This window comes from Hyperolius riggenbachi, chromosome 7 (genome assembly GCF_040937935.1).
Source record: "Hyperolius riggenbachi isolate aHypRig1 chromosome 7, aHypRig1.pri, whole genome shotgun sequence".
Lineage (NCBI taxonomy): Eukaryota > Metazoa > Chordata > Amphibia > Anura > Hyperoliidae > Hyperolius > Hyperolius riggenbachi.
In genome coordinates this window covers 107,590,062-107,616,422 of record NC_090652.1, presented here as the reverse complement: position 1 = coordinate 107,616,422, position 26,361 = coordinate 107,590,062, and the positions used below count along the sequence as shown (strand labels likewise).

Genomic DNA, 26,361 nt, shown 5'->3' with positions numbered 1-26,361 from the left:
ACATCGCCTGTGAGCGAGGGGCAGCGCTACTGGCACGCACGGTTAACTCAGCAAGAGGCAGCAGCAGGTTCCTGGAGTCTTCGCCCCATCACCCCCAGTGGCACCAGGGGTTGGAGCTACCACTCACAGCCAGACGGACCTGGATCCCACAGCCAGCAGGTAGAAATGCGGCCAGGTCCAGTTGACTGTACATCACGTACGCCCCCCTGGAAGCCGGCACCCTGAGCGACCGCTCCGGTCGCTCAGGTCAAAGGCCGGCCATGGGGTAAAGCTACCTATACTCTGGCAGGCTGCCTAACTCAGGAAGGGGGTGGGAGGGGGCTTATCTGGTTACCTATTTTGGTTGCCCCCTGTCTACTCATACTGGGAGTACCTCTAGCTACTTGGTACGGGGGGTTGTTTCCTATATTAGGTGACTACCTGTGGCACAAAGGTACCTTATCATTTTTAGGGGCCCCAATGTATTGAAATAAGTGTTTCTTGTAGTATGGTAGCTTTTCAGTGCCCTGCATACTGTGCCTCAGATAATCTTTCTAGTGGTAGTCAAATTCTGACAAGCCATTTCAAATGATGTACATACATTACTATACAGTATATTACTATATTACCAATTAAAGGCAAATGTTAATCAGAGATACTACAGGCAGTTATCAGTATACAGTGGGTACAGTATACCATGGACAGGCAGATCTTAACAACAGACAAATATCAGTGCTGTGCAGGTAACAGCAGGCAGATATCAATGACCTGCAAATAATACCAGCAACAAGCAGATATTACCAATAGCATAATAAACTAATGATGATGGACAGGTGTCAGTAACATGCATATACAGTATTACATAATAGAAATGTGGTGTAAAATTCAGCTAGGCAGTTCATCAGTGCATGTCAGATTGACGTGGCTCTGTAAAGATTATAAGCCATAGGCTTGCTATACACAAGCAGTTCTAGGTGTACTGTAAGTCTGGCTTCAGGGGCATAAAGAGATAATCTGCATATTCAGGAGTGATGCATTGTGAGAACCACAGCTACTCACTTAATGCTGAATTATCGCAAATACTTTATCTTCTGTTTTAAGATGGCAAAATACGCGGAGTGTTGCTTTTTAGTAGGAGGGCTTGTCGGTCTCTTTTAGTACCCTATACGTACTTTCCTAGTGGTTCTGGGTCACCCTGAGCTACTTGGTATTCTGCTGCAATACTTAATTAAGCTGCCCTGTTGCCAGAGAATGTGGCTCTTTTGGCCCCACCTCCCTTAAAGAGAAACTGTAGTGGAAATAACATAATTAATAAGTGCTTATTTTATTTACAATATTAATTTTTAAAATATTTAGTCAGTGTTTGCCCATTTTAAAACATTTCCTCTCCCTGATTTACATTCTGAACTTTATCCCAGGTGGCGACAGTCACCTGTCAGGTGAGCTCTTCAGAATATATGTTAATCAAGGTGTTAGAACTCTCGACAGTACTTTTAACATTCCAGTCCCCCAGCAGTCTGTGATGTACACTCATGCAAAATTATGCACCATATATATTTCTCATATATCGTATCAGTCCTTAGAATCTTGTCAGACGAGTAAAGTTTCAATCTTCATTTATACACCCATAAGAATGCACCTCAGAAAAAAACAACCAAGAATGATTCAATAGTGCAGCATCTTCCAGCAGGTACTGCACTACCTCTTTGGTGTGGTCATTTACAGAGAATTCTATGCACAGAGGGAGATGCTGCTTGCCTTGCAATAGGAAACAGCTGGTATTTCCTACAATGCAACAAACTTCACAGAACGGACACCTAACATAACACTGTGGGAGGGGTTTAATCACAAATATCAGCTATACAGACCACCCTGATGATCTGTTTGAGACAAGGTAAAGATTTCTTGTGGGAAAGGGGGTATCAGCTAATGACTGAGTTGAAGTTCAATCCTGGGTCAAAGGAAAGCTCATCTTTAAACTGTTGAAAGAGGAAAGACTGTGCAGAGGTTGCCTGTTGCCAGTAAAGCTTGGACCATTTGTGAGCCACTGTTGCTTTAATTTAGATTTTTATATTGCAAAATCAGGTTGAAATGTTACAGCTACTTGTTGTAGAAATGCAATAATAATTAGTATATTGCAAAAACTCTGCACTTTGGCTAAATTGAAGCATACAGAACATTTGTTTTTGAAAAGCCACGTTTGTTCCTGCTGAGTAGTCACTCCACCAATCAGAACCTGTGTTTTGTAAAAGGGATGTAGAGGTGTAATGAAGGGTATAAATTAGCACTTCAGGACTGGTTCTAAAGAAAATGGATTTCCTAGTTAAACCTGCTATTAAATTTAATATTTAAGCACGGTTTCACCTTGCTTATTTTATGCTTGAAAGATTGCTGAAAACAGCATTTTTGCTACGAGAAAGTTTGGGTACCATGAACTGAATTTAAATTTACTTTTTCTGATCTCCCATTGTCTTAAGTCCCATATACACGTTTGATTAAAGTTGGCTGAGGCAGCAGATAATGAATGACTGCCGATAATGCGGTGTGTGTACAATAGCCCCGACCGCCACCTGGCAAACAATCAACCAGGTGGATCTATTGGCCTAGCGATGAACGATACCTTTGTGCCGCTGCTCTGCCGCGTGACATCACATCTGTGCCGCTCCATCAGCCCTTCTTCCCCCCCCCCCCCCCCATCGCATAGCAACAGAACGCAATGTCATCTGTATAACTGTTTCCTCATTTGTACACCTGTTGGCCCAACAATGTCGCCCAAGGGATTGGGTCCCAATCTCGAACGGGCGACATCAATACACAAACCTTTAACTCAAGATTTGCTGATTTGCAGCTTGTCACAGACATTTTGTAATTAAAGGGGAACTTCAGCCTAAACAAACATACTGTCATTAACCACTTCGCCATATCTGGACGCATATATCCGTCCAGATAGGCAGTGGTGCTGCAGCCGTGTGGTGTGCGCGATCGGGCGCGCGCCCGCGCGCGCTCCCGCTGCCCCCCCCGATCAGTGAATGGGAATATAATTCCCATTCACCGATCTAAGTCCCCGGCAGAAATACCGACGCCTTCTCATCAGAGAGCGTGGTATTTCTGCCCCCAGGAAACTTCTTCTCTTCATTTTAGTTCCTAGATGCAACATCGTTCGCATCCAGGAATTTTTTGAATGTGGCCGTCTTGTGGCCAAATAGTAAACTGCACCCACATACCTGTATTGAATAAAAAAATACATTATATTACATCTAAAATTGGCTATTTACCCCCCAAACTAAAATTACCCAAATACATTTTTGTATTAAAAAAAAAATAAAAAAAAAATTACAATGAAAAAAAAAAAACTACATAAATAGTTACTTAAGGGTCTGAACTTTTTAAATATACATGTCAAGAGAGTATCTTATAAAAAATTTTAAAATTATAAGCTTGTAAATAGTGATGGACGCAAATTGAAAAAATGCACCTTTATTTTATTTAAATAAAATATCGGCGCCATAAATTGTGATAAGGACGTAATTTAAATGGTGTAATAAGCGGGACAAATGGGCACATAAAATGCATGGGTTTTAATTACTGTAGCATGTATTAATTTTAAACTATAATGGCCAAAAACTGAGAAATAATGATTTTTTTCCATTTCTATCTTAATCTTCCTGTTAAAATGTATTTACAGTAAAGTGGCTCTTAGCAAAATGTACTACCTAAAGAAAGCCTAATTAGTGGCGGAAAAAACGAGATATAGATCAATTAATTTTGATAAGTAGCGATAAAGTTATTAGCGAATGAATGGGAGGTGAACATTGCTCGGATGCATAAGATTTTCGAAGCTGTAGGCTGAAGTGGTTAAGTTACATTAGTTATGATAATTAGAATAGATAGGTAATGTAATCTCTTACCCACCCTGTTTTAAAAGAACAGGCAAATGTTTGTGATTCATGGGGGCTGCCATCTTTGTCATGGGGGCAGCCATCTTTTTGGTTGAAAGGAGGTGACAGGGAGCATGAGACACAGTTCTAACTGTCCTGTGTCCTGATTGCCCCTCCCAGCTGCACACTCTAGTCTTCAAATCTCAAATTCAAAATGTAAAAAAAAAAAAATTTGCACCAAAACAGTAGAACGAGAACAACAACATCAGAAATCCCATCATGCTTTGCACAGCATCAGGGGAAAAAAGCCCGGGCAGTTTTCTTCTGTGCAGCTAAAAATGAGGCTTGTATGAAAGAAACAAAGTTCTGATGCTGTGAAACTGTTAAAGAAACACCAAGCCTTTTCAGTGCTGCTGAGTCGATTTTTAGTCCGGAGGTTCACTTTAAAGATTTCACTTTTGTCCTGGCAGCATGGTTTGTTTTGCATTATGCAGTAGCCCAGAAGACCCACTTATTACTTGCAATGCAGCCATTGTCAAGAGCGGTCACCTCTGCAATGTACTGTCAAGGTTATTTGGTAAGCTGATAGCCTAGGCCAGTGTTTCTCAAACCTGTCCTTGTGACTTCCCAACGGTGCATGTTTTGCAGGTAGCCTCACCTATGCACAGGTGGGGTAATTAGTGTATCCGCTACATGGAATCCACCAGGCTGTTACACTAATTACCCCACCTGTGCATAGCTGAGGTTGCCTGCAAAACATGCACCGTTGGGGAGTCACGAGGACAGGTTTGAGAAACACCGGCCTAGGGGAGATCTCTCACACTGTCATTGGTCATTTTGTAACAGAGATGGCATGTTAACACTGGAATTAAGAGCTGTGGTACAAAACAAGAAAACCAGAAAAAGTTTATTTGGCTTATTACATTGATTACTTCAAACATAGCTCCAACGGTCCCTCTTTTGGAGGGACAATCCCTCTTTGGGAGCCCTGTCCCTCTTTCATCCTCATTTGTCCCTCTTTCAGGACTTTGTCCCTCTTTCTATGTAAATATAAATATTTCTCTACTAAAAAAAATGTTTGACTCTAAACTTTATTCCCATCCTTTAAACTGATATATTACTCATTTTAAAATGTTAATGTGAAGGAAAATTAACCAGGATAGAAAGGACCAGTGTGGTTTGAATTCTAAAACAACATATTTTTATTACGAAATCTTTATGGTATGCATGACTAGGGGTGTGATGGGGGCGTGATCAGGGGTGTGGTTTGAGTGCCCCTCTTTTTCATCTCAAAAAGTTGAGAGGTATGTTTAAAACCTTTCTCTTAGAAAGCAGGGACCTTCTAATTAGCATGTATGCCATGTGCTAAGGCAAGGGATATTATTACAGGTAATACAGCCATGAGCCTTCATCCAATATACTGCTAGTTGTTCTTACATGGGTTGTTCCTAGCTTCAATTATATAACTTTCAAGTAAGGAACCACAGTTGTGCTAGTTGCAAGCATGACTTCTATCCTCATGCTTTGTGTAGAAGCTCTGTGACTGTAGCCACTGCACTCATTAGCAATAGTTTTGGGTGACCACTCTGGAATGACTGCTGTATTGACATAAATATGTTTTACAGACCATTTTCTGTTCTGTGCAGTGGAGATGACTAAGAGGCACTCCATTGTGTTTTTTTTAATCCATACTTGTGATCTTAGTCAGTTTATCAGCTCATATGTCTTTCAGTATTCTCAATATGATGTCCAATCTATCTCTCTGCTTCTGATGTGGCAACAGATCACATCACATTACATGATGTGGCAAAAAAATGTGTACAAAAGTTTCACACCAAAATTGTCATGATTTGAGACTCATCTGTAATACGTAATCATTTATAAATGATGACTTCCAAATGGAACAGATTTAAATTTCACTATGCCTTTCAACCTTTACAGCACATCAATCTGCATGGGTCAACAGCCCAGAAGACCCATCTGCAGCCTGTTCAACCAGCCTCCACTGACCACAGCCAGACTACACCGCTGTAACACTCCAGGCCAGGGACCCCGTCAGGCATATGCTGCCGGACAGTCAATCAAGGTACACTAACAAAATCACTGTTCCTGTCGTCCTGAAAATGTATTGGTTCCCCAGCATGTATGCCATCTGTAGGCTGCAGTGTGGTGGTGTCCCTCACTGATGCACAGTTGTTATGGCCTCATGGAAGAAAACTCCGCACAGTGGTCTCAATTCTGGTAGCTATCTGAGGTAAAAAATTTTGTAGGTAAAATACCTCATGAGGTTTTTTTCCTCTTTTTTTTTAGCAATTCTGAAAGATTTTTCTCCAATTCTAAACATGAGGTAAAACGTGAGGTAAATGCATTGTTAGATACTCCCCTATGGAGAGGAAAGACTCTGGATTCCATAGAACCTTCCCAGATCTCTCTCCTTGCAGTCGGTTCACCACTGTCCTTTATTCAAGGCTTCAGAATTACGTGGGTCATTTCTGAAGACGTGTGGCTTCGTACTGTGCACGTGCAAGTTTGCGCTAATGCATGCATAGTATGGAGCCACTCATCTTCAGAAGTACTTCTGAAGATGCTATTTCCAAAGACTTTCGGATGAGGACCGACGACTTATTTGACCAGAGCTGGAATGATAAGATGGAGAGAGGCCTAGAAAGGCTTTTTAGGATCCAGAGCCTTCCTTACCCATAGGTGATTATATAACTTTTTTTTTTTCCATTTCAGTTCACTTTAGTTTTACTTTCAAATGCACCACAAACCTCATAATGTGAATGCGCTCTATAAAGATATAGTAAAGACAATTTCTGATTCCAGACTACTGGATTTCAGCCTGGCCATACTGAAAACTAGTGTTGGTTTTCAAATTTGGGACCACATGGTTGAGAACCCAAACAGTCTTATTCAGCACCATTTCAGCACCGGACAGTGCAACTGGGAGTGTTTCAATTAACTCTGAGGGCTCGTTTCCACTTAAGCCGCACATGTCTGCAAGACGTGCAGTGGCACTTCCGGGTCTGCGGGTATGCAGAGGAATCCCATCAGCTGTGCCATGCACGGCTATAGGATTCGCAGCCTCTTGCACCATGTTGGATGGAAATGCCGGCGGAATCGCTAGCACAAGCGATTTGGCCGGCGGCGCTATTGTCCTCTATGGCAGAGTTTCCTGCGCGATTTGCCTGTGTGTAAACCGTGCAAGTGAAAACAGCCCCTGATACTTCCTCCTTCCAGCCTGGAATCAGGAAGTATCGGAGCTAAATGAAACACACCCCATCCTACTGTCCAGTGCTGAAATGGTGCTGAATGCAGCTGTTTGGATTCTCAGCCATGTGGTCCCGAATTCTAACATCTACAGAAAACCATACTGTCCAATTTCTGTGACCAGAGTTGCACTTTAAAGGATGTTTGGGAGACACCTCCCACTTCAGCTATTAGCAATCAATGTTGCCCAGTTTATTTGTTTTGTTTTTTTTTGTCCAAATATACCATTTTAAGATAAATAATAGTCAATCGAGTCATAAACTTATAATATAACACAGCCTTGCAGTTACCTTCATTTTACTTGTAGCAGTTCAGGTCCACTGTAAGTCCCCCTCCAGCAGTTCTACGGGAAATATTTTCTGTATGAAATACCATTAGTGAAACCGGAGAGTTCAGAGATGAATATGCAGCTAACATGGTTTTCATTACGATTATTAAAAGTGTCGTCTACGCTCCCCCTCATATTTTTATTTTGTTTGTTTGTTTTTTCTCCGTATCCCAGCAAGAACAACTTTATAATTAACTTACAAAATGGATCATGCCCTCTGGTTTTTCCAGTGATGTCTGCACATTTTCTTTCTATATACAGTATATGACAATGCAATTTATTTCTGTAAAATTCCTTCCATGTCATAAGGTACCATAATGGATTACTGCAGAAAGAAACATTCATTATGGGGGCATTTCAACAGAAGGGACTCCATACCAGAATCGATGCTGCATTAATTCTGTGTAATTTAATTAGATGGCTAGCTCAGCTGAGTCTATAATTAGATGACCTGTGATGCAATAACTATTTTTAGCTGACTTGCTGAACTCGGTCTTTGTGGAGTAAGGAAGCTGACAACTTCCCATCCAGATGGGCTCCGGGCACTCGCACACAAATATCAGCAAAATAAAATATGCAATGCAGCTCTCATGTGAAAGTCTGTTGTCCTTTGCAACCAATCAGATTCACAGATTGATCTGACAAAATATGAACATTGAAAAAATATGCCTCTGTTAGACTTGTTACACACACACAGTTTATTTTTGGCTGAATAGTTTACTGGTTAAAGGATACCCGAACTGACATATGACATGATGAGATAGACATGTGTATGTACAGTGCCTAGCACACAAATAACTATGCTGTGTTCCTTTTTTTCTTTCTCTGCCTGAAAGAGTCAGATATGTGAGTGGCTGACTCAGTCCTGACTCAGACAGGAAGTGACTACAGTGTGACCCTCACTGATAAGAAATTCCCCTTTTTACCTCTTTCTTGCTCTCAGAAGCCATTTTCTGCTAGGAAAGTGTTTTATAGTTGGAATTTCTTATCAGTAAGTGTCACACTGTAGTCACTTCCTGTCTGAGTCAGGACTGAGTCAGCCACTTACATACCTGATATTTAACTCTTTCAGGCAGAGAAAGAAAAAAAGGAAAGCAGAATAGTTATTTGTGTGCTAGACACTGTACGTACACATGTATATCTTATCATGTCACATGTCACCTCGGGTATACTTTAAAAACTGAGGATCAGGACACAGTCATGGAAAAAATGTTATGGGTTGTGAACTACAAATCAATACCAAGAATTGTGCAGGATGCAGAGATTTAAACGCAGAGGTCCTCAAACCTTTTTTTAAGCAAAGGGCCGAATCGCTGTCTGTTATTGAGGCCTCTGGGGGCCAGACTAAAACAAGATAATTAGTGTCCCTTGAATAATTAAGCAGAGTCCATCTCCTCAGATAACAATATTGAGAATGCCCCTAAAATAGCAATATGACCGCTTCACAAATTGCACAATAAATACAGAGTTCTGCCCTAAACAACATATTTGGAACGTGCCCCCAAAACAATAACTGACTGCCCCCATAATATCAACTGCCTGTGGAAATGAGGCCTAAATGTCTCCTTCTCCTGCTCTGACGTTCTGAAGTCCCATGCACGGAACTATGGCATCAAATGGGTTGAGAAGCAGGGCTGTCTGGCTCGCCCTATTGGCTGTCATCTACATCTGTCAATTTTTACCGCATGGAGAGTGTGAGTTATCGGCTGGTTAGAGCTGGAGATACATAACGAACGCTTTTACTTGATTTACCAAATGCTTTAAGCTTTGTGAATTGCAATTTATTGACATTTCTTGAGGTATTTGCCGCACTAGTCTGACATTTTACTTTTGAGTGCGGTAATAGGTTTAGTGAATTGGCATTTGGCAAGCTGATCAGTAAAATCAGCTGTTTTCTGCATTATCGAATGTGGTAATGCTTTGTGAACTAAGGCATATGCGTTTACAGATTGGTACTTTTACCATATAAAACAACATTTTTACTTTGCCTCTTTGCTGTTATTTGCATTTCAGCCATTTTTTAATAACCCCAGCTTATCTTCTATTGGATGGTTGGCCAGAAAGGAGTTGCTGGTCACCGTTAGTAGACTTCGATATCCACGTATCTTTCCTTTTTGACCATAGCCCAACTGACCTTCCTTTTTCTCTGGTTATGCCATGAGCTGAGTAAATGGGAAGCGTCACATAAATTATCTTTAATGCTTAATGCATGTGAATGCTGCAGGCACACTTCAGCGTGTGAATGTAATAATCTCTGCAATCAGGCTGTTGTACACATGTGGTACAAGTCAGTGAAGCAATGTACAAGGCTTCTACTCTCTACTGCTCTTGTGCATGCTGAGAACAGACCATAGCGCTATCAGTTGTACACGTGTACTGATCACATTTACAGCCTAGGGAAGCATTGGGCGTGTGTGTTTTGTACTGGAGTATGTTTATTAATTGAACTTTAATTATCTCTGCTGGAGTTCAACAACCTACTTTGCATTGCATATAAAGGTGGAGGCTATTTTTAGCTTCTGTTGTTTTGTTCACTTTTTATAGTCATGTCTGCAATGTTACTAGCACAGCACACTTTCTTATTCTCGCCTAAGCCGGGAATTTTGGTTGATTGTGCTGCCCTAGAGATGCCCTATGTAACAGAGCTGTGCCTCCTCGCATGCTTAGTATGATCGGTTATCAGAAGCATGTGCAGTAGTGACATTTTCATCAGCTTGTGCTGCGCACTTCCTTCATTAAATTTGAGTCCCAAGATCTTCGCAGATATCCTTCTGACATTCAATCTGGAGGATAGGGAAGGGATCCCTGAGCCGTACCAAATTGCAGCCTTCCATTGTGCTGGTTCAAAAGATAGGTTTGTCTACTATGTCTCAGGAACCAGAGGGACTGAGGTACTGCAATTTGGCACGGAAGAAGCTTAAGGAATGGGGGGTACCCTACCCTTCCTACAATTTTGGTCTGTGTGGAAGAAAATGGCTGTAGAGATCTTGGGGCTCAAATTAAATAGGGTGAATCTTTCATGTGCATTCCCAGAACTTTGTAGCATGAGCTAACTAGAAAAATCTCTGCTGCGCTTGTCTTCAAACTGGAAGCTACAAAGATAGTACTGCGCATGCACAGACTCCGCATCGGCCACATGGCAAACTTGACTGTTAAGTTTACATATAGCCCTTGTCTGCGACTGAAGCCCTCTCCAACGGTTGGCTGAATTGCTCAGCCTCTGCTCAATTAAGTACTCCAGACTAGATGTATTGTATTTGCACTGCTTATTGGCTGACTGGCAGTTTGCAGGCTATATATAAGTGGCAGAGTGCTGCCTGGGAGTGAGCATTCCTTTTGTGTTTGGTAAGTTGAAGAAGTGGTGGGGGCGAGTTCCTGGTGGTGGCAGCTCCGGGGCTTGCCTGTGCTACCCTATTGTGTTACATGCTGGTTTGGGGTCCCGAGTAGTGGCAGTGCTCGGGGCCCCCGCCTATCATGTGTAATAGTGTTAGCATATTGTGAACTTCATTGGCAGCTCCTTATGCAGTTTATTTAGGAGGGGGGCGGATGAGAAGGAGTTTCTTTCACGCTGGTGCCCCCTGCTGGTCATATAGCCCTTGTCTATATGTGACTGAAGCCCTCTCCTACGATTGGCTGAATCGCTCAGTCTCTGCAGACTAGATGTATTGTATTTGCACTTCTTATTGGCTGACTGGCAGTTTGCAGGCTATATATAAGTGGCAGAGTGCTGTCTGGGAGTGAGAATTCCTTTTGTGTTTGTATACAATGAACAGAGGCGCTAAAAGTATAAAATTAAATTAAATGAGCTTAAAAACCAACTCAAATGGCAAAAATGAAGGAGGAAGTGGTGGTCTTACCTCCCTCAAGCAGACACGACAACGACTGCGATTCAGACAGTCAAACACATTTATTAGAAACTCCCCAAAAAATGTTGCAACGCATTTCGCAGGCTCAATCCCGCTTCATCAGGCAATACAGGGAGGAGTATTATTGTTATTATTATTTTTGATTTATAAAGCGCCAACATATTCCATGGCACTGTACAAAGTAAATATCAAGCGATCTGCACAAGGATTCAAGTTAAGCACCTCTGTCTACACACAGAGGTGCTTAACTTGAATCCTTGTGCAGATCGCTTGATACTCCTCCCTGTATTGCCTGATAAAGCGGGATTGAGCCTGCGAAACGCGTTGCAAATTTTTTGGGGGAGTTTCTAATAAATGTGTTTGACTGTCTGAATCGCAGTTGTTAAGTCTGCTTGAGGGAGGTAAGACCACCACTTCCTCCTTCATTTTTGCCATTTGAGTTGGTTTTTAAGCTCATTTAATCTAATTTTATACTTTTGGTGCCTCTGTTCATTGTATACAATTTCAAGTCCACCCTTGGTGGAGGGTTGCTACCCTTTTTTCCTGTCTACAGAGAGCGACTTCTTAATCCTGAGTGGGGTCAGGATAATATCCCTACCTGCCTTTACAGTGGTTGCCTGCTGGTGACCCTGACTTGTGAGTATCTAGCAATACGCATTTATTGCCACCTTATCCAGTACGTATTACACTATTGGGGCTCTTGGTGTTCCCTGTTTTTATTCTTTTGTGTTTGGTAAGTTTACAAGAGCCTCGCTAACCAATATTGGGGCCAATTTGGCCATGAGACTGAATTCTTACATTTTATGCACTCATCCCTAATTATCAAATACAGATTATGTACTTATTCCAGCCAACAGTCTAGCTAATTGATACTCACTGTGACTTGCTAGAGTACTTGTAACTGACTGATTATCTCCTTCAATCATTAGAACTGAAGAAATTGCTCTGCAATTGGGTGGTCAAATGTCTTTTTCTTAAAAACAAAACTCTTACTCGAGCTACCATATTTTTTTTTCTTTGGACAGAAGAAAAGGCTTGGCTAATGATGGGTTTTAAAAGAATTTTTGAAATAAAAAATAAAATAAAATCTCCTGATCAGGGGCGGATTGACAACTCATGGGGCCCCCGGGCAATAGGAGATTATGGGGTTCCATACCAGTGTTGCCCACCTTTCACGTTATTCTTTACTGACAAAGATATAAAAATTTACTGACAAAGGATATTTTTCACTGAAAAATGGGGGTGGTCACCGAACAAAATGTGGGCGCGGTCATAGGTGGTGCCAAATATACATGACTGTAGCAGTGGTCTAAGAGGTCTGCTGGGGAAGTTTGAGCCTGCAGAATAGATAGCCTGGTCTATATGTGTCCCCAGTATAGATAACCAGGTCTATAGGTGTCCCCAGTATAGATAGCCAGGTCTATAGGTGTCCGCAGAATAGATAGCCAGGTCTATACATGTCCGCAGAAAAGGTAGCCAGGTGTCCCCAGAAGGAAGGGTGGCAGCGCAGTGAAGGGGAAGGAGGGCCATCTCCCCTCCCTCCTCCTCCCTCGCACCCACCTCCAAAATTGCGTTGTGACAGCGGGTGGCAGCCGAACACTTCCTCCTATACCCTGCAACGGAGGAAGATCTGTGCACTGCTGGTCTGGTCTAGTCAGTGACGTCACCAGACCAGCGGTGCACAGAGCTCACTCAGGCGCCATATATAGGAGGAAGTGTTTCACTTCCGCCCGCTGTCACACCACAATTTGGAGGGGGGAGCAAGAAAGGGGGAGCCCCAAGATGAGGGAAGGGTGGTATATGGCCCCCCTTCCCTACTGCTGTGCCTTGCTCCCTCTTTACTGCGCGGCCACCCAAGGGCTGTTCCCCAACTGACCAGGGGCCCTCGGTCCGTGCCCGAATGGTCAGTCCGTCCCTGCTCCTGATTCAGGCGACATGATTTGAGGCAGCGGAGTATGTGTCTACAGATGAAAAGCTCCTGTCTTGCAAAGCCCCCTGATGTTTTCAGCGGCGTAACAATAGTCCCTGCTTCACCCTTGTGACAGAGGGGAGGGCTATAGGGGTCTGCTCCTCCTCTTACCCAATCCCCCCTTCCCCCTGTTGTGCAGAGTAAGAGCAGGGAGCGACCTAGTCCATGTCCACGCTGTATCGGGTCTCTTCTTCCTCCAGGCATCTGCACTGTCTGTGCTGCCCTCCTGAGGCACCTGATGACATGCCATGCCATGGATGATGTCCGCATAATGCCTGGCGGAAGAAGAGACTAAATACAGCGTGGATGTGGGCTAGGTAAATATAACGGCGTTCCCCGCGCTTACTCTGCAGAATGGCGGTGACTGGCACAGTTGAGTCTCTGTCCGGCCACAACATGGGAGGCCGCCATGATAACATTGCTGTGGATTGGAGTCTGGGCCACTGGTGTTACGCAAGTCTTCACTTATCTCACGTCTGCTGGCTGCAGCCTGAAAGGGAAAGGTTGTTTTTAACCTTCAACTTACTAAATATAATTTTACTTTCACAAATTTGCATTAAACTGTTTTGATGAACTTTGACCTTTCATCAGACAGAAGTCCCCTCTGAAGCCTCAGAAGTAACACACCCTGGCTGGGAGCCTCTGGCATAGCGGTACATAATACTTGAGAAGTGAGCAGTGAAGGCAAGCGATAAGTGGTGGCCCTGATAAAATTCTGTAGCTTCTCTTGCTCAGATAAGCCAGGAACCTAAATAATTAAGCAGTCTTAGCATAGTACAGCGTGCGTAAATGTATGGATTATTTATTTAAAATTACACTCACAAAAGCAGGCATATAAAAACCTTAGTGATATTTCTGAAGTAGAATGCATGCTTCTGTGTAATCCAGAAATAGGGTGAAATCAGTTTTTATACTTTAAAACATTTTCTCACAACTGTTTCCTCAGGATTAGACCCAGCACATAATGGAGAAAATCAGAAGTCATTTACAATTCTTCACTAACTTCTGTGCAGGATTTCAGCATATTCAAACCAAAACTGTGCTTTGCTAATGCTTTAATGTAACTCCCTACGGACTCTGTCACATCCTAAGCTTTCACACTAAAAGAGGAATTGTACTAAAAATGTCATTATTATTATTTTTTTTAATAATATTACTATATAAACTGTTTAGTGTTTGCCCACTGTAAAATCTTACCTCACTCTGATTTACATTATGAAATTTATCACAGACGATGACATCTTTACTGCTGGGCAGATTTCTGTGGAATATTTGTTTGAGTGTTCTGAACTGAATGGAAATTATACCTGATCTCCCATAATCCTCTGGGAGGTCAATTTGACTTAACTAAACAGACTAGGCTGTGACATCACTGGGTGGGCAGGGCTATATACCAATATACAGCTATATATAGGTATAGGAGGTGTTTCTGATGCTGAAACCAGGATAATTAATGTAAAACTGGGTATCCTGAACAATTTAATACATTCTACAATATGTCATTACGGTACCTCTTTGATATTTTTTTTTTTTTTAGCACTCAAAAATGGTAAACCACATATGCATGCAATATACCATACCAGTTTGCACTGTGTTGTGTTCAGTTCTTGTTAAAGGTACCCATATACTACATCATTTATAGTAAATCAGGGAAATGATTGATACATCACTAATATTAACCATTTCCCAGGCCTTCCACCTTCCAGCACTCACTGCTAATGTTAGATTGTTAGCAGATCGAATGGTTGCACCACTGCCACTGCTTGCTTTTTACTGTTCAATGTTGTACAAAGCTATGAAGCCGTCTATGATGTACCGCTTCCACCACTCTCTGCAAAGCAATGGATGACTTTTCCTGACCAGTGTTCAGTTGATAAACATTATTGACCTGGACTTCAATTCACTTTACTAAAATTACTTTTTCTAAAACTTACTTACATAAGATGATTATTGTCCCAATTAGGGTGGGGGGGGGGTTATTTGAGCTAAAAAATCTAATTGAATTTCCATTTTTTATCTATTGGTGAGTGGCTGATTTTTATGAAAACAGAGTTTTCAAACTTCCTTTTTAGAATTGGGGAAAAATTTAAAATGTGCATGTGTGACAGTGGTGTAGCTAAGGAGTTATGGGCCCCGGGGCAAGTTTTAAATTGGGCCCCCAAAGCACTCTATACATAACAGTTGATACGGCGCCAGGGCCGGATTACCGACCAGGCAAATCGAGCATTAGCTTGGGGCCCCAGCAGCCCCGTTTCTATGGGTGTGCGATGTGTGCAATCGCCCGGGGCGCTGGATTGTTGCGGCCGGAGGGGGCGTTGTGGTGTTGTGAGTGGGCATAATAGTAATAACTCACCTTTCTTCATGTTCAGCCGGATAGCCGATCTCCCGCAGCTTCAATGTCTTTCCTGTCTCGGCATCTGTCTCAATAGATGAGGCCAGCACCATCCGAATTGTAAATGCTCTTTTATTGAAGTATTTCCATATCAGGCTGTCACATATAATGCAACGTTTCGAAGAATGGTTCTTTATCAAGCATGCGACAGTCTCAAAATGAACACATCTGAACAGATATTTATACACCCCCACCCTCAAATCAACCAATCCTAGGCAAACATCATATAAACCTAGCAGAATAAAAACAATAATTAAAAGTTTTAAAATATGCTGGGGAGGCAGTGGTGGACTTACCTCCGAAAGCAGACTAGACTACTTGTCTGACATAAATAAACACTTTATTAGTACCCCAATAGATGCAACGCGTTTCGCAGGACCAAGCCCGCTTCATCAGGCAGTAAAACAGGGGACAAAACTGTGGACAAAGGCAAAAAGTACAGGACTGCAGTGAGCTACATAATATAAAACTTCCCACCGGTCATACACCACCTTTCCCTGTGAACGTGGCACCACTACTCATGGACACAGCCACTGTGACTGACAACAACACAGGCACCTCTGTACTAGCCTTCACACTAGGGAAAGCACCACTCACCAGCAATAATGCACACACCCCTGCACCCAAGACCCAACGGAATAAGGGCTTGAACCCACTTCACAAAATTAATTCATCCATTACCTCCACCCCCCGGGCTGGAGCCGGCACTGATTACACTACACTAAGCCTCCTCCCAACAAGCCTGATTACAACTTTTCACATGATGGTCCTCCCCCATCATTAATGGGGGTTTCTAATGAAACCAACCCAGATTATGCCCACATAAACAAACCCGCCTCTCCTACCAGCATTATACCGAACTCCCCAATTGCAGCATCTCAGGTCAGTATCTGCAACTCTGACTCTGAATCCCTCAATTTCTCCGTTCATCAGACCTCACAGGAATCCACCACACAAAACAGCTCTCACTAAAAAGTCTAGTCCCCATACTCACCAGACGTCCATAAAAACCTTCTTCCAGCCACTGCAGGATACCGCCAAAACCAAGGGAAACCATAACAACAACACCCTCACTTCCTCTTTTTTAGAACTCCCCTCTGCACTATCCCAGAACATCCTTTCCAACCAACTACCCAGCCCCCGCTCGGAACGAGGGTTCCTACAGCCCACGAACAAAAAACGACAATTATCAGATACAGAAAAAGAGGAAGTAGAGGGAAAAGAAAAAAGAAACAAAACATAATCATCACTCCACAGTCCAGCCCAGACCCACCACTCCAGACCAGCAAATGTATATTTAACCTCTCTAACCATATCCTCACCACTAACGAAACCAAACTCTTGAGAAAGGGATTGTCATTCTGTCCAACTAACCAGGCCAATTTGTTTGAATTATTCTCAGATCTCAATAGTTACATACGTAAACTAACATTAAAAAGGCACTTTGCCATAAAAAAGCTCAAACCCCCCAACGTTACAGACCCCACCATGATAATAATCACCAATAATGATACCTTACCCACAGTTACTGCATCCACTCCAGAATTGGAGCTGGAAAAATATATCACCACCACGCTAAAGGGAAGATCCTGATTCTATCCAGCAGCCTCAAAGGGAAATTATATAGAAACCTTTTATGCTATGGTCCTCAGTGACCTCCAAGCACTTCAAGAATACCCTGCACCATCCACATCCAATCTCAGTCCATCTGAGAACGCAGCTTTGAAATCCTTGTCCAAAAACCATAATATCGTCATCAAACCTGCCGACAAGGGAGGGGGCATAGTCATCCTTAACCGTTCAGACTATATAGAAGAGGCCAATAGACTCTTGGGGAACCCTGTACATTACAAAACTCTAGCCAATGACCCAACCCCAGCCCTAAACACCACACTCAAAGACTTTATCAATAATGCCTTCCTCAACAATATTATTACGAAAAATGAAAGAAACTTCATTATTATTTCCCAACCAAAAACTCCCATATTTTATTACCTTCCGAAAATACATAAATGTTTGACCAAACAACCAGGTAGGCCCATTATCTCAGGTATCGACTCCATTACTAGCAATTTGTCAAAATTCTTAGATCAGCACTTACAACCACATGTCCAGGCCCTTGATTCCTTCCTGAAAGACTCTCAGCATCTCATCTCTTTACTCCAAGACTTCACATGGCAGTCGGATTTTGTCTGGCTGACATGTGATGTCACAGCCCTATACACAAACATCCCCCACTCATTTGGTCTTACCTCCATACAACACTTCCTATCCTCCAATACATCTATGCCAATACTTCAACAACATTTTCTGACACAATGTGCCGAGTTCATTCTTAATAATAATGTATTCACGTTTTTGGACAATATCTACCACCAAATCAGCGGGACAGCCATGGGGAGCTCATTTGCCCCCTCTTACGCTAATCTCACAATGGGATACTTCGAACACCTCAAATTAACTTCCAATAATCCATATTTACATAATATCATTTTTTACAAACGTTATATAGACGATCTTATTTTCATCTGGAAGGGAGATACCACACTCATACCAAATTTTGTCAGCTACCTCAATTCTAACACAGCCGGCCTACAGTTCACACACCACCACCACACCTCCTCCATAGAATTTCTTGACCTTACACTCTATACAGAAATCAACCGTATCAAAACTAAAACTTACTTCAAACCAGTCGATGCAAACAACTACATCCATTTCGACAGTCATCATCACCACCCCTGGATCACTAACACACCCTATAGCCAATATCGCAGAATCTACAGGAATTGTACAGACCCCTCACAATATGACATCCAATCCAATATACTTACCGAGAAATTCACAGCCCGCAAATATCCGAGAAAACTGATCAAAGATGCAAAACATAAAGCTAAAACCCAAAAACCCAAAACCACCCCTGCCAGCTTCCCCAATACTGAAGGCCCCCCTAGATTCATTATGCAGTTTAATGCTCAACATGTAAAAATAAGAAACATCATCAGCAACAGATGGGACATTCTCTTACAGGATCCTTTTCTCCGCCCATTGCTACCTCCCAAACCCGCCATCACCTACAGAAGAGCACCAAACCTCCAAAATATACTAGCTCCCAGTCGACTACGCAGATCACACAACACCAACCACGATACAGCCATAAGACTGACCCCAGGCTGTTATCCTTGCAATAAATCCCGCTGCACTGCGTGTAAATATATTCTATCAGATCAACAGTTCGCCTCACACACCACCAAAGTACAATATCCAATCAATGGCCATCTCACCTGTGAATCAAGGTATGTCATATATGTCATAACATGCCCTTGCCGGCTCCAGTACGTGGGGCGGACAACCCAAATGGCACGTAACAGGATCGGCCAACACAAAAGGAATATTATCAACAAATTTCCCCTGCACAGTGTTGCACGTCACTTCTCCACTCACCACAATAATGACCCGGATCTCTTTCACATCACACTTATTGATTCAGTACGTGCATACCTGCCTGATGCGTTTGACAGACTGAAAAAAACTGAGATGTATTGGATCCAGATCCTGAGGACCCTCGTTCCAGAGGGCCTCAATGAACAATTAGAGAAATTACACTAACCTATCAATATTCTTATCCGCTGTTTTTATCCTGGTCGCTCTCTTTTAGTTTTTTAATTCTTTTTATCATCTCATAACGATTTTACTTTGAATATAAAAATTACATGATCTATACCCAAATTTAATTCATTGCACCACTTTTTCCATATATTACCACTGTTTGTGTGCAAAGAGACCAATGTATATTCTGTGAAAACTATATTTTGTCTCTTTAATGATCTTACATATCATTTATCGGTAGAGTAAGAGACGTCCAAGGGATTGTAACCATGAATTGGGTATGTTTAAGCACTTTATTTCCAGATATTTTACTTATATTAACTAGATTTTGTTGTTTACTTGTGTTTTGTGTTTGTGAAATTGTATTTATATAGTAGCTATATCCCCAAAGATGCAATTCTATACTTCCACGCTAGTTGGCAACAAGATTCCAGCTGTACATGCTGTTTATAAATTTCCCCTGTTTTTATACATAATACCATCTTGCCCCCATATATTTGAGCCTTGATCCATGGGTCCCCCACAGGTACCCCCCCTTGTCCATCAACGCAGCCTTAATTTTGAAGTACAGAGGTGATTTTCACTATACTCCTTCAAAAGTGCCCCCAGCATTTGCCCTTAAAGAAGGCAACGGCCAGAGCCGGGATTTGAACCCGGGTCTCCTGTGTCAGAGGCAGAGCACTTGACCATTGCACCATCCTGCCACAGCTTAATAATAATATGCATGCCATCCGTAGTTTTGTTTGCATTGATACGCCATTTTCAGCACACGCAATGCCGAATATACACATGTCAGCAGCCGATTGGCTGCTACTCTTTCCCTCCATACTGACTGGCCCCGCCCACTTTACTCCAGTGGCTGCCCCGGATTGGGTGAGACCTGTCCCCAACTGCATTAATAGCACCCAGCATCCTGACCTCTGTACAGAGGCGCTATATGTGCTACCTGAGAGCTACTGGTAAGCTACACTCCATTTTTTATACTCTGCTGTTTGCCTTTCATTAAGACTGCTATTCTCTTACATCTCGTCATCCTTTTTAGTTGGACTGTTTTTTATTATTATTGGCTTCATAATCTTTAAGGCTTTTATTACATATTACTACAGATAAAAATGTCCTTTTATTGTATGTGTCACTGGGTGAGCTAACGTCTGGCCCCTGGTCAGCTACTAAGCATCCCATTGTTCTTATTCACTTATTAACTACTTTTGCAGGCCATTTGTCATCATGATTAATACATTATGCCACAGTATTTATTGACTATACTTTGCACTTTAATATTTATTACACAGTGCACTTTAAAACGGTGTGATTGGGGCTCCGCTCCCACACCTCACATGTGCATCCATAGTCTGGGTACCCACTGTCTGGCTGCCTTGAGCAGTCGCATCAACTAACTACAAACACCTGTTTACAAAACCGCATGCAAAACCTTATGCAGGTTTTTTTTTTTTTTTTTAGTAATTAATATATTTTTATGCACCGTATGAATGTTTTATATTATGTAGCTCACTGCAGTCCTGTACTTTTTGCCTTTGTCCACAGTTTTGTCCCCTGTTTTACTGCCTGATGAAGCGGGCTTGGTCCTGCGAAACGCGTTGCATCTATTGGGTACTAATAAAGTGTTTATTTATGTCAGACAAGTAGTCTAGTCTGCTTTCGGAGGTATGTCCACCACTGCCTCCCCAGCATATTTTAAAACTTTTAATTATTGTTTTTATTCTGCTGGCGCCTCTGTTCATCAAAGTCATTTTAGTGTCCACCCTTGGTGGATGGGGGACCCACCCCTACCTTTCTTCTATCTACGGAGAGCGACTTCTTAACCCTGAGTGAGGACAGGTCTAATCTCCTAACCTGCATACACAGTGGTTGCCTCAGTGGTAACCCTTGTTTGTGAGTATAACCTTCTCACATTACATTATTCACTATTGTCCTGAGCATACTACACCATATTGGGCTCTCGGTGTCTTTTTCTTATCATATAAACCTATAGCAGGTCTCGTACTTACAAGTGGACCTGATGGGGAACTATGTGTCCTATGAGTGGACCAATAGGAACCGGAGCGCTCCCCTGCAGCCGCCTCCCACCTCACCAGCATGAACACCCAGCTCGGAGGTATCTGCGTTCATCTGCGGCCTGGCCACGCCCACACTAAGCAGGAGAAGCCACCGCATTGGAGCGCAGAGAACGCCGAGGCCACGTGACCCTACCACGTACCGCATGTCATCACAGGGGGCGCTGTTACTGAGACAGATGCCGGGACAGGAAAGACATTGAAGCATCGTGGGATCGGCTATTCGGCTGAACATGAAGAAAGGTGAGTTATTACTATTATGCCTGCTCACAACACCGCTGCAGCACCTACCTATCTAAGCTATACTGTAGTCACCTACCTAACATATACTGCAGTCACCTACCTACCTAATCTATACTGCAGCACCTACCTCTCCTCTCCGCACTCTGCTGACGATGCAGCAGCATGTGATCCAGCCCAGACGAATGAGCGAGCAAGCAGCGGCCGTTGCTATGGTGATGTGGTCACATGCGAGCCCCGCTCTCTCCAGCCCAGTCTGTGCAGTCAGACGTAGACTGATGTCAGCAGCGTGCGTCCCGCTTCTGACATCATCAGTCTGCGTCTGACTGCACAGGCTGGGCTGGAGAGAGCGGGGCTCGCATGTGACCACATCACCATAGCAACGGCCGCTGCTTGCTCGCTCATTCATCTGGGCTGGATCACATGCTGCTGCATCGTCAGCAGAGTGCTGAGAGGAGTTGCAGCACGGAGGGGCTCCAGCCAGGGAGCGGCTCATAGTAGGTAAGATGCTGGCTCCTCGGTTGGCTGCATGTCGGGAAGGGGGGGCGGGGCCCAATCTGAAAGTCCGCTTAGGGCCCCATTCAGCCTTAATCCGGCTCTTTACACGCACCAAAACCTGTCAAGGACAACCACAGTGTCAGAGGTGCAAGTAGAGGATAGGGAACAGTTTGTTATTGATTACTTCCATTCAAAGCATCTATAAAAGTGATTATTACCCGCACAGGACCAGTAGAGCGCAAAAACTGTGGTTGAGGGAGGGCCCCTCTGGACCAAGGGCCCCGGAGTGTTCGAGACCTCGGCAACCTCTATTGCTACGCCACTGGTGTGTGATCAAGGAGCTTAGAGGTGTTTTGAGCTCCACTGGATTGTGGATACAGCAAATTATTGACCTAAATAAGTGTATACTAACGGCCACGAAACCCGTTGTCTTTTGTTGTACAAATATGTTTATTTATTATTATCAGTTTAGACATCCATCTTTCGATAAGCAATTTCTTACCTTATTTTAATTATTTTATTGTTTTTAGGTGCCTCTTCCCTCCTTGCTTAATTCTCCAACCCTCCTTTGGAGGGACAAGCCTTCTACACTAGTCTAGTTTTTAGCAAGAGCCATCTACCTACTGATGGATCGTTTACATACCCGAAGTACAGGACTAGTGTTGCTTTGTGGCATCCTCATTTTTTGTATACATCCTCTCATGTCATACAAGTTTACTACGCTTATATTGAGCTTCTATCCTTCTGTGTGTACGGTTTCTTCAAGGTGTGTGTGTGTGTGTGTGTGTGCGTGCGTGCGTGCGTGCGTGCGTGCGCGCGCGTGCGTGCGTGCGTTTCAAATGCTACATTTAATCAGCAAAATTATTCTAATTATGGAATGGAAAAGAAATATAAAAAATTTGTGTGTGTGGCCACTTTAGGACAGTCCATGCTGTAGCAATTCGCATCTGGTGAAGTTGCACTTTAATTGCTTATCACTAATGCAATTCCCCTGTAGTAGGTCTGGTTCTTCACCATAGGCGCCTGGGCCCTAGTGGGTTTCAATGGCCCACCTGCCTCCTTCTCTGACCACTCTCACTTCAGCTTACCAAAGACTACAAGGGGGGCCCAAATCTACTTCCTTGCCTAGGGCCCCAATACATCTTTCTCCATCTCTCTATCCAGCCCCTGAAGCTGCAGATGGACAGTGTATTAGGGCTCTGTGTGCAGCAGCTGTATGTATGTAACGGTGTCATATCAACCTCTAGGAGGAAAATTAATAGCGTAATAGATTTACTTTATAGATCAGGGGATATTTCTTGAGCATTCTGTGTGGGGAGCTGTAAAACCGCAATTGTGCAATCTATTTATTTCTTGCCAGCTCAAAATGTAACTGTAAAAGTGAAAATGAAGTTTAATAAACAGTCTAAAGCTTTACACCAAGTTTATAAATCCTGCCAACGTTTTTATCCCAATCCCTGATGTACGGAGGTGAAAACTTTCTTTTAAGGGGACTTTGTGCTCACAATATCACTCGCAGTATTATAAATGCATTTGCAGACAAGGTGGCACAGTAATAAAGATTTTATTCTGTATGTAAACCAGCTGTTATTTTTTTTGTTTGTTTTCCACAGTGCAGAGTTTATTAGGATTTGTTCGGTTACTAAGCAACTTCTGCTTCCATCAACAATCTTAATGCAATTTCTTTCTTACCACTTTTAAAAACTTTCTCATTCCACTGCTAAGATTTAATTTTATGCTCGGTAATTCTGTTACATGTAATATGAGCTTACAGCTACATTAGGTATTTCACATTTCTGCTGACTTGATATGTTTCATGGGAAATGTATAGCTCGCAAGAGGCGCATAAAGAGACAAAAGCTAAACAAATCACAGATTATAACTGAATTACTGCAAAGCTGTTACAGTCAGAGACCACCTTTTTTCGTGTTTTTCCCACCAATGACACTTGCTCTGCATTCTGCAATTATTGCTTTGTCTTTTGTAATGAAGACTCAATTTCACTGCTGTCTCCTTTCTCTTCTTCCGGCTAGGTGTTCATATTCTGCCGCTTGCTATGTCACCTGTATGCAGAGGTGACCACCGTAATGCACAGCACTGAATGGAGACAAAGGGAGTTCCCCCTGTGATGACATGTGGTCATCACAGGGGGTGCTGTTACCATAGCGACAGATACCGGAACAGGATGAAGATAGAGGCTGCGTGCAGGATCGAGGCAGGTGAGTTGAAACTTCACTCTGCCCGCTCCCCCGCCGTTGCGCACACCCTCCTGGCTCCTGCCACTCTGCCTGACGGCTGCACCTGGGGGAGCCGACCCAGCAGCAAAGCGAGGTCTCCGTTAGTGTGAGGCCCCAAGCGGGGGTGTGGCTCACCTGTACGCTGGTGGCACCCCTGACTACAAATCATGGCGCCCCCCAGCAAAACTTTGATGGGGCCCACCAATATACACCCCATTTCTCTTAGCTACCCCTGATTATTCTCAAAGCTCTCAAACCTCGGTGGCCCATCTTGCAGGGGTCATAAAAGAAATGTAGCCATCATAGTCTTCATGCCCATTACAAGTGTAGCCACAAATACACCTGATCTGAAGGATGGACCTCTTTACCGGGGGGAGTGAAGTAGAAGTTGGGGTCTCCTTACAGCTCTGGGCCCACTATGCTTGCGGGGCCCTCTATAGATTTGATAGAATTCAGCAAATGCTACGCTGTGACTGGCCTTATGTACATTGAGTTTTGTGGGGGGTCGATTCAGTCAGTTTTCTTAATTTTAGTCCATATGTTGATTAACAGGGTAATCGGGTATATATACAAAAAGCTCAGTTGGGCAGATGGAAGAACAGGGAGGGATCTACTCTGGTCAGTTTCTAGGTTAAATCACTCTCAGGGCTGAAAGAAAGACTTTTTTTCTCTTCCCCATGGTGGGTGCCTATGAGGGAAGCATGCTGGACACTATATAAGCATTAACCTTTTCACCTCGAAGAGTTTTTCCTTTTAAAAAAACCAGAGCAATTTTCACCCGTCAGAGCTCCTTCCATTCATTCATCTATAACTTTATTACTACTTATCACAACAAAACAATCTATATCTTGTTTTTTTTCACCACTGATTAGGCTTTCTTTGGGGGGTACTTTTTGCTAAGAATTATTTTATTCTAACTCCGTTTTAATGGGAATAATAAGAAAACAATTGAAAATTGATAATGAAAAAAATTCATTATTTCTCAGTTTTCGGCCATTACAGTTTCAAAGTAAAACATGCTACCGTAATTAAAACCCACAAATTTTATTTGCCCATTTGTATCGGATATTGCAACGTTTACAATTTTTCCCTAGTACAATATATGGCGCCAATATTTTATTTGGAAATAAAGATGCATTTTTGCAGTTTTGAGTCTATATCTAATTACAAGCCCATAGTTTATAAAGTAATTGTAGTATACAGTTTTTGTATACATATTAAAAAAAAGTTCAGTCCCTAAGGTAACTATTTATGTATTATTATTATTATTATTATTTTTTTTTTTTTTGCAATTTTTTTTTAATAAAAAAAAATTGTAACTTTAAGGGTGTGGGAGGTCAGGGGTTAAAAAAAACAAAACAAAGGTAACTAGGGATGATAAACTGAAAAAAAAAGGGGGATGTAAGATTACAATTTGGCCACAAGATGTCCTCAGTGGTGACTTCAGCTCCGTACTGTTAGTACGGAAACGGAAGCACGGGATTCATGAATGGCAGAGCCGTCTGAATAGACTGATGCAGCCATTCACAGGTTAACTTAGATCAATGAATGGATTTGTTTTCCCATTCATTGATCTAGCGGCTGGGGATTGGCGGTAATGAACGGCGGTACCGTGCGCCGGGGGGCGAGGCAGGAGGGACATAGTTCCGACGCCCCTGCACAGAGTTATGGCATTTTGCAGGGGCGTAGTTACTCGTCCCGGAGGAGGGGAAATGGTTAATGAAACATGAAATCATTGCAAAAACTCTTTGACAAATAATAACCCAAAGGTTCCAGTTCAAATTCCTAACACTATCAAGCAAAGCTCTACATAAGCTTCTATTTCCATACACTTCTTAATAATCTCCAGATATCATTGCTCACCCACCTCCTCTCACTCTCACAACCAGGACTTTCATGGGTTTTTTTTTCCTTTTTTGGAACTCTCTCCCACAGCCTGTCCGTCATGCTTCAAGCCTGGAGATGTTCAAATGTACCCACACACCTATTCAGAAAAGCTTATCATTTGTTAAAGCTAGAA

General features: G+C 42.7%; 1 long non-coding RNA gene across 4 annotated transcripts in view; it reads left to right on the top strand.

Annotated features, from left to right (window-relative positions):
* LOC137524525 (uncharacterized) overlaps positions 1 to 26,361 on the top strand; it is a 215,744-nt gene that overhangs the window by 25,615 nt on the left and 163,768 nt on the right. For all 4 annotated transcript variants that reach the window (XR_011022719.1, XR_011022720.1, XR_011022721.1 and 1 more), the window contains exon 2: positions 5,799 to 5,943. This is a non-coding gene — a long non-coding RNA (uncharacterized lncRNA). The remainder of the gene's footprint in view (positions 1 to 5,798; positions 5,944 to 26,361) is intronic.